The sequence below is a fragment of the Erythranthe guttata genome, chromosome 13, assembly GCF_056151865.1.
Source record: "Erythranthe guttata isolate IM_541 chromosome 13, IM_541, whole genome shotgun sequence".
Classification (NCBI taxonomy): domain Eukaryota; kingdom Viridiplantae; phylum Streptophyta; class Magnoliopsida; order Lamiales; family Phrymaceae; genus Erythranthe; species Erythranthe guttata.
The window spans coordinates 7,055,800-7,065,823 of NC_142545.1; the positions used below are offsets into that span (position 1 = coordinate 7,055,800).

Sequence of the window (10,024 nt, forward strand, 5' to 3'; positions counted from 1 at the left end):
TGATTCCATAATTTAAAGGAAAACGGGGATTCATAGTAAATTGAGAGACTTTATTGTTTATATGTAAACTGAAGGGGTGAATGATAACATAATGTATAACTAGTATTTATAGTATTTAGTGTGAATATGGATGAAGTATAGGAGATTTTTGTGGATAGATTTTTGCAAGTGGGAAGATTTTATAGATAGATATTTTGTGGATAGATTTTGTGTATAGATTTTTAGTGGATATATTTATGGAAAGATTTTAAGTTGATAGGTTTTGTGATAGATTTCTAGATTCTCTCAATCTAAATTTGCTGAAGACTTGTCGCATGCTTCAAAAGACCTCAATTATTTTTCACAATTTGGATATAATTATGGATATATCATAAGTGGAAAGATTTTGTGCATAGTGCTGGGAATCGGGCACGTGTACGCAGCGGAAAACAAAAATTTTATGCGAATTAAACGAGTTTAAATCACATGCCCGACATATATTAAACAATTAATTGCGTACCTTTGCGCTTCCATCGAAATTAAAAACAAACATACATGCGAATTATTTAATCGAAATTAAATCAACTAGCATGCTCGCATTAAATCAAATAATCATGCTCGCAGTAAATAATGAATTTCATGTAGTCACATAATATACATAAAATCATACAACATACATAATAAACGAACATGCATATTTAATTTAAATATATCGAATCAAACGACAACGGGTTCAAAACTTTACCTCTTGAAGCGTGAGGTAGGCGCACGAAACGAAGCAAGATTGCCACGGAAACCAATCTGGGCAATCCGGGGCAGCAACGGCGAAGCAGCAGCGGCGGTGATGCGAGCTACGGCGGCGCGTGTGGTTCATGCGCTGTCTTCAGGCGGCGCGTGGAGGCGCGTGCGTCGTCGGCTCGGTGGCTGCTCCTCGAATCTTCGATTATTCGATCTTCCTCCTCTCGGATTTCACCTCGTATACTTCGATCTACTAAAACGTGGCACTAGACATGCAGTAGTTAGAATAAATGGAAAGAATAAAAAAGAAAAAGAACTACCACGATTAATCGGCCAAGAGAGGCCGATTTGCGGCGGTGGAACGGCTGTGACGGCGGTGGCCGTGAGCTAGTATGGCCGAGAGAGAGAGAGAGGGCGAGCGGCTAGGGTTTCGTGTGTGAGTTGTATGAGTGCAAGACCTATAAATCAAGTATTTATAGTGTCTTGCATAAAATACCTAACGGGCATAAGTTGGACCGGGCCCAACAACTTAAGTTCGTTAGTTCTTTATTCGCTCGTTTCTCTCAATTCAATGATCGGAAAATTGTAAGAGTTATATTTTCGAACCATTATAATGTCCTCGTCATTACGAGTGCCAACTCTCGATTTCCAACTTTCTAAAAGTGGAAACCCTAATTAAGCGCACTTTCTAAATTTGGAAACTTTCCGATTTAGAAAGTTCACTAAGATGTTCGCCTATTCTCTTCATTTTCTTATTCTCATTCATAATTCCAAATTAAGAATGTTGGACCCAATCATATTGACTTCCAATCATGCAAAGATAAAACATTTTTACCTTTGACCGTTCATTCAAAGATCTCGTGTGCACGAGCAGTGTGACTCTCGATGGTTCAGGTGTAAGCTAGCCGTGGGCCCACAACCTTTTGTGGTCAAAACTCGTCACTTAGAGTTACGATTAAGATGAAACTCGTTTCACCTTAATCACCCAACGAATCAAGACTAGCGTCTAGCAACTATGTGTCATGGTTCCCTAGATACAAATGAAGTGTCTGCAAGAACCTTTTGATATAGTTAGCGTACAGTACGATCCCTTCGATTCATATGTCCCGATTGAACTAGAGGCATTGGTTCATCGAGACCTCCTTAGTAGTTCAATGATTGTGCGATCGTTCTAAGTGTTGTAATCGTTATGTGCATGACTTAGAGAATTGAATTCTCTAATCATCACTTAGTCAGCTCTGGCCAAAGACTTAGAGATTACTAACTATGAGAACACACAGGACATCAAAGAATATTCTAGCGATCGAATCCCCGACTACAATGCACAGGCTTCCCACTAGATTTCGGACTGCACGAACACTCGCCCTTGGGGTGGTCCTCGGTGGAACTGAGGGACAGGTCACGATACAGCTGGTTTTCTTGTGAAGTCACGGTGATGTCTAGGTCATAAGAACTAATGGTGTACAACTATACCATAGATATCTCTATTCGATTATTGAGAACCACTTAGAGATTTCTAGGGTGAGGGAGTTCAGTGAACTCGTCAACTTACGAGCACCCACTTATGCATGCCGATATCACAATACCGTTTACTGATGAGATGCAGTACACATACACTAAGTGCTAGTCTCTTAATGGGAAAGGCCGATATCCTCATTGGTGGCGTAACCCTTCGACTAGGAACACGTTTAACAGTTATAATACTAGAGTAAATATCTCACGATCCTAGCGATCAATTACTAGTACTGGTAATAACTGTAAGGACTATATCTATGCTTGTGACAAAGGGACAGAGATATAGAATGCCAAGGTATTTTATCATTAATGCGAAAAAGGTTTGTTTATTACAATAACAAATATGAAAGACCACAGCCACAAGTTGGCTTGTTGGTCACCTACTCTAACAATCACCCAATTGACCTAAAGCCAACTACCCATGAATCGCAATCCCATCGACTCTCGATGTTTCTCGTGGACCGATCTTGGTAAAGGCTTCGTGAAGGGGTCTGCAACGTTCTCTTCTGAGGTAACTCGTTCTACTTTAACTTCACCTCTATCAATGATCTCTCGGATCACATGATACTTCCTCAGAATATGCTTGGACTTCTGATGAGATCTCGGCTCCTTAGCTTGCGCCACGGCTCCGGTGTTATCACAGTACAACGGTACTAGATCATTAGCATTCGGAATGACACCCAAATCTTGGATGAATTTCCTTATCCAAGTCCAAACTTTTGCAGCTTCAGATGCTGCAATGTATTCAGCTTCGGTAGTGGCATCAGCCGCCGTTCTTTGCTTGGAACTCTTCCAACACACGGCACCACCATTAAGCGTGAATATAAATCCCAAGTTCGACTTTGAGTCATCCACATCCGATTGAAAACTAGAGTCGGTGAAGCCCTCTAATTTCAACTCGGCACCCCCAAAGACCAAAAATATATCCTTAGTTCTTCGTAAGTACTTGAGGATATCTTTCACGGCCTTCCAGTGAGCTGGACCGGGGTTAGACTGATATCGGCTTGTGACACTCACAGCATACGCGATATCGGGTCTCGTACATGGCATACACTCACAGCATACGCGATATCGGGTCTCGTACATAGAATGCAATACATTATGCTTCCTATGGCAGAAGCATAAGGCGTCCTTTTCATCTCCTCGATTTCACTAGGTGTCTGAGGACACAGATATTTCGAGAGACGAACCCCATGGGACATTCGCAAGAATCCCTTCTTGGATTCTTCCATGCTAAACCGTTTCATAACGGTGTCTATGTAAAGGCTTTGGGATAAGCCAAGCATCTTTCTAGGTTTATCTCTATAGATCCGTATTCCTAATACGTAAGATGCTTCTCCCAAATCCTTCATGGAGAAACGTGTGGACAACCATGCTTTCGTATGTTGAGACATTCCTACGCCATTCCCAATGAGTATAATATCATCCACATAAAGCACACAAAATATTACTGCCCTCCCACTAACCTTCTTGAATACACAAGGTTCATCCGGGTTCTTCTCAAAATCAAACCCTTTGATAGTTGAGTCGAACCTAATGTTCCAAAACTACGGGATCACTTTTTTCAATCCATAAATGGATCGCTGGAGTTTGCAACCCTTTTGCTCACTTCCAGAAGATATGAAGCCTTCCGGCTACGCCATGTAAATTTCTTCCTCAATGTCTCCATTAAGGAAAGCGGTCTTCACATCCATTTTCCATATCTTGTAGTCGTACCACGTAGCTATGGCCAGCGAAATCCTAATGGACTTCAGCATCGCAACTGGTGAAAAGTTTTCCTCATAGTCAACACCTTGCCTTTGAGTATATCCTTTCGCTACCAATCTAGCTTTATATGTCGATACCTTTCCATCCACTCCAATTTTCTTCTTATAGATCCACTTGCAGCTTATGGGAACTATTCCCTTAGGTGGATCTACCAAGGTCCACACATTGTTAGAGTACATGGAGTCCATTTCGGATTTCATGGCAGTTAGCCAATGTCCCATGTCCGCATCCGAAACGGCCTGATTGTATGTTCTTGGATCTTTTCCAAGATCAACATGATCTTCATCATTTTCGAGGAGGAATAACCTATCAGGCATTTTCCGAACTCTTTCGGATCTACGCACCGTAGCTTCATGAGGATATTAGTGGATTGTTGTAATGGTTCGATTATTTGTTCTTGCGCTTGAACTTAACTTTGCGGTTCTTGAACTACTTCAAGTTCTATCATGCTGCATTTTCTATCGGATAGAAACTCCCTTTCTAAAAAGGTGGCATTTCTCGAAACAAACACCTTTGCTTCCTTGACATAATGGAATTCGTATCCCATTAAGTCTTCGGGATACCCCCACAAAGTAGCATAAGTCGGATTTACTATCCAACTTATCTCACACTAATCGCTTCATATAAGCGGGACAACCCCATATCCTAATATGTTTGAAGTTGGGTTTCCGGGAATGCCAAAGTTCATAAGGTGTGGATTTAACTGCTTTGGTGTTAACTCTATTCAGCAAATATGCGGCACTGCGAAGTGCATGACCCCACAAGTATGCCGGTAATAAGGTCCTATTCCAACGTTTGCGGCACTGCGAAGTGCATGACCCCACTGCGAAGTGCATGAACCCCATCATAGATGGAACCATATCTAATAATCTAATAAGGTCCTATTCCAACGTTCGGAAACTCCATTAACTTGAAGAGTTCAAGGTGAAGTCCATTGAGATTATATTTCATTCTCTATTAGATAGTCTATGAACTCGATGCTCAAGTATTCTCCACCACGATTGGATCGTAGTTTCTTAATACTTCGTCCGAGTTGCTTCTCTACTTCGTGTCTAAAATCTTTTAACCTTACAAATGTTTCGGACTTGTACTTCATCAAGTACACGTACCCATACCTAGAATAATTGTCGGTAAAGGTAGCGAAGTAGTTATATCCACCCCTCGCACAAACACTTAGTGGACCACATACGTCTGTATGGATCAAATCCAAAAGACCTTCGGCTCGTTCCATTTTCCCTTTGTAGGGTGACTTGGTCATTTGCCCTTTAAGGCAAGATTCACAAGTTTGTAGTGATTGCACGTCCTCTAAAGAGAACAATCCTTCACTAACAAAATCGTTCATCTTTCCTAAAGAGACATGACCTAATCTAGCGTGCCAAAGTTGCGCGAAATTTTGATCTATCTCCTTACGTTTGTATTTCACTTGGATTTAGTTCATACAAGTTGTTTAATAGTCGTCCATAGCAAATCAAATTTTCATTCTTTTGTATAATGCAAATCGAATTTCCAAAAACAAAAGTAAAGCCTTCAATATCTAATACAGGAATAGAAATAAGGTTTCTAATGAGAGACGGAACAAATAAGCAATCGTTCAAAACAATAGGAAAACTAGAAGCCAAAACATTTAAGTAAATTGTGCCAATGGCTTCCGCAGTAGCTCTTGCTCCATTCCCCATCATTAGGTAGGTCTCACCCGCTCTAAGCTTTCTACTTCTTGTCATTAGCTGCAAATCATTACATAAGTGTGAGCCACAGCCAGTATCCAATACCGAAGAAGAAGAATTGACAGACAACTTTACGTCAATGAAATACGTACCTTTTTCAGAACGTCTCTGCTTTAGGTAAGCCTTGCAGTTGCGGCGCCAATGTCCTTTCTTTCCACAATGATGGAAAGCATCATCAACTTGCTTGCTCACCTTCGCCTTGGGGCCCCCACTACCTTCACCCACTACGAACTTGCTGTTTGGAAAGGGAACTCTTTCCTTTCTCTTCTTTTGAGAAGAACTCTTCTTTCCAAAAGTAGCAGCAATGAGAGCAGACTTTCCTTTCTTAATGGTGGACTCGAAACTGACCAACATGTTCATTAACTCATCCAAGGGAGGATCTAGTTTGTTCATGTTGAAGTTCACTATGAACGATTCATAGGAACTCGGAAGAGACAACAGGAACAAATCCAACGAGAGCTTGGCAGGGAGGGTGACATCGAGATTCACTAGCTTTTCAAGGAGAGTGATCATTTTGAGAAAGTGCTCGTGGACCGAAGTCCCTTCGCGCAGTCTCGCCGTGATCAAGATGAGCCTTGATATCAAAAGCATGCAAGTGAGACTCATATTTCCTCGCAAGCGCGGGCTCCATGGCGGCTATCATATAACACCTAGCATGAGTGTCATCTTTCTTCCATGCTTCATAAGTTTCCTTTTCAGAATCAGTCATTGTGGCAGGTATAGTTGCATGAAGTCTCTCGTTAAGAACAAAGAGACGCGCCTGAATTGTTAGCACAAGTTTAAGACTACGCAACCAATCTAGGTAATTAGGGCCATTGAGTTTATTGTCGAGGATTGACATTATGGGATTCTTAGACATGATTATCTGAGAGGTTTAGAGAAGTGGATTATTAGAGATTCGTATTTAATGAATGTTACAATTAAATTTTTGGACTTATGTTATTTAATTGTTCTCCCACTAATTTTATCGAGTTCCACTTCCCTCTAGTAGACAAACGAGAAAACCGATTTTTCTTTAATGGGCTTTAGGTCCAATAGACAAATATAACCCGTAGTTAATCTAGCCCGATTATATTTACCCAAAGGTAGATCACAATCAATCATATCCATTATATGACCCTAAATTAAATTTGCTCACACTCGATAATGACCTAAGTTAATCTCGCGAATTCAAAATCGTCGTGTGTCAAGTCTAACCTACCAATCAAAGATGCTCATAGAACTTAATTTGCCAAACTAATGCAGTCCCTAGTTAATCTAGCATAACCCTTTTATATGGCTACCTTCCAAGTTATGTCAATTGAATTACAGCTTACTTTACCATAGCACTCCCCGCTAACACGGCTTACTGCACTACAGTAAAGGGCTACACATAATTCAATCGTTGGCAGAAGGAACGAAAAATTCAACAAATTGGTTTTTCTTTATAGCTTGAAATAATTCTTAATTAGATTAAGAATGAGGGATTTTATTAAATGTTTTATCTCATCAAAAGGTTCGGATTGGTCTATGTGATTCCTACATCTATGTTCTCTAAACGGTCCGACTGGTCTGACAAGTTCGAACCCGAAACGGTCCGGTTCTGCCCGGTCCAGTTGACCCAAATCAGTGGGCCGGGTCAGTCGGACCGGGAACCGGTCTGACTGATCTGAATCCACGTTTAACAGTTATAATACTAAAGTAAATATCTCACGATCCTAGCGATCAATTACTAGTACTTGTAATAACTGTAAGGACTATATCTATGCTTGTGACAAAGGGACAGAGATATAGAATGCCAAGGTGTTTTATCATTAATACGAAAAAGGTTTGTTTATTACAATAATAAATATGAAAGACCACAGCCACAAGTTGGCTTGTTGGTCACCTAATCTAACACACAGATTTCTCGATTATCTCAATCTTAATTTGCAGAAGACATGTGACATGCTTCAGAAGACCTCAATTATTTTTCTCAACTTTACAGACCGACAATAATTGCATTATTTTCTTGTTTATCTCAATTTCAATTATCTTCTCAATTATTTTTTTTACGTTTTTCCGACTTTAATTATTTTCAAGGTTTTCGAGCTTCAATTATTTCCTCGATTATCTTCTCAATTATTATTTTTTTTTTTTCCAACTTTAATTATTTTCTTGGTTTCCGAGCTTCAATTATTTCCTCGAGTATCTCAAAGAAATTATCTTCTCAGTTATTTTGTATTTGTTTTTTTCAACTTCAATTATCTTATTGGTTTTCCAACTTCAATTGTTTTATATTATTTTTCAGCTTCAATTATCTTGATTTTTTTAACTTCTATAAATAGTGTCTTCTGAGTCAATTGATACACAATAAATTTCATCTAAAATATGGTTTCGTCATCTGGATGGTTTCCTTCAGATGAATTTGAATATATTAAATCATCTAGTTCTTCATCTTCATCCTCCTCTGAAGAGGAGAAAGAACTTATTTCTCTTCGTATGGAGAAAGAAACTCAACAAATGATTAATTTTATTCCTGGGATAATTTTAGCATATGAGGAACAACCGCATAAGCCACAATATATCTATCGTGATCGCGAAGAAAGTCATAAACTATTGTGGAAAGATTATTTTTCTGAAAATTGTACTTTTCCATTTTCTTATTTTCGCAGGCGTTTTAGGATGCGCAGGGAGTTGTTTCTTCATATTCAGAATGATCTTGAAAATTATAACAGATACTTCATCCGAAAGAGAGATGCACGTGGTCGTCTTGGCTTATTGTCTACTCAAACAACAACTACTGCACTTCGGATTCTTGCTTATGGAGCATCTGCTGATTTTGCAATGAATATTTAAAGATTGGGGAGGCAACTGATAATGAAACTTTAAAACAATTTTGTTCATCGATAATCGAACTATATGGAGAACAATACTTGCGATCACCAAATGAAGATGATATTCACCGTCTTCTACAAGAAGGTGAATCACGAGGTTTTCCAGATATGCTTGGATCTTTAGATTGTATGCACTGGCAATGGAAAAATTGTCCAACTGCTTGGCACGGCACACACAGTGGTTACCACCACAAACCAACATTAATTTTAGAAGCAGTTGCATCCCATGATACATGGATTTGGCATTTTTTTTTTTGGCATGTCGGGTGGAAAAAATGATATTAACGTCTTGGATCATTCTCCACTTTTTGATAATATGATACATGGTAGAATGCCTCCGGTACATTATACGGTGAACGGTCGTTCATATACGACGGGTTATTACTTAACTGATGGTATTTACCCAAAGTATGCAACTCTTATTCAAACCATTGCTCATCCCACCACTGCAAAAGAAAAATTAGTTGCGGCAAACCAAGAATCAGTTAGAAAAGATGTGGAGCGTGCATTTGGTGTTTTACAAATTAGATGTGGTATAACGCAAGGACCTGTCCGTTATTGGTCAAAAGAAGATATATGTAACATAATGAAAACATGCATTATCCTTCATAACATGATCATAGAAGATGAACGTGAAATTGACATTGAGCCATGGATGCCACTAGCAGAAGAGAATTTCCGGCCCCCTCATTATGAACGAGATCCATCACTTTTGGCGGCACATATCTCAGCACGCCTTAGTCGGATCCGCAATCGACGAACCAATGAAAGTTTGAGATCTGATCTATTGAACCATTTGTGGAATATCCACGGAGAAGAAGATGTCTAAATAATATATTTTTTATGAGTGTTTTTAATTGTATTTGTGATTTACTGTTCTTTTATTTTCACTTGAAGAATTATATTTTATATTGTAACCGAATTTAGTAAAATTAAATTTCATGAAAATTTATTGTGACATTTCTCATAATAAAAGTGATGAATATGAGAGACATGTGTGGAGTATCAATAGGAATTCACATTGTTATTCATCGTGAACAAAAAAAATTGTAACTTCTCTTTTACTATTAGACTTAAAATTAATAATATTTAAGAAAAAAAAAGAACATAAATAATATATTTATATATATATATGATATGAATAATTGGGCCAACCTAATGGGCCTCTAATTCCTTTACCTATTGGGCCACGAACCCAATATTGAAGACCACTATCACCGAGGCCCAATCACCTTCAAGTAAAGTTTGGGCTCGACAATCTCAACTAAGGTATAAATAAAGGTTTGAACTCATTCCTTAAGGTACGTCCTATTATCTGAGTAATACTATCAACTTTATTCTCTGGACTATTTCCACTATCAGCACGACTGACTTGAGCGTCGGAGGGGTTTCCGCCGGATCAATCCCCGGCCTAGTTCACGTGTTTTATGATCGCAGGTATCTCAA

At 39.0% G+C, this 10,024-nt stretch overlaps 1 long non-coding RNA gene across 1 annotated transcript; it reads right to left on the reverse strand.

Annotated features, from left to right (window-relative positions):
• Window positions 1–8,086: 8,086 nt before the first annotated feature.
• LOC148765787 (uncharacterized) lies at window positions 8,087–9,394 on the reverse strand. The gene is made up of 2 exons (XR_016029192.1): window positions 9,127–9,394; window positions 8,087–9,024 (listed from the first exon to the last, which is right to left on the reverse strand). It is a non-coding gene; the product is annotated as an uncharacterized LOC148765787 (long non-coding RNA).
• Window positions 9,395–10,024: the final 630 nt, after the last annotated feature.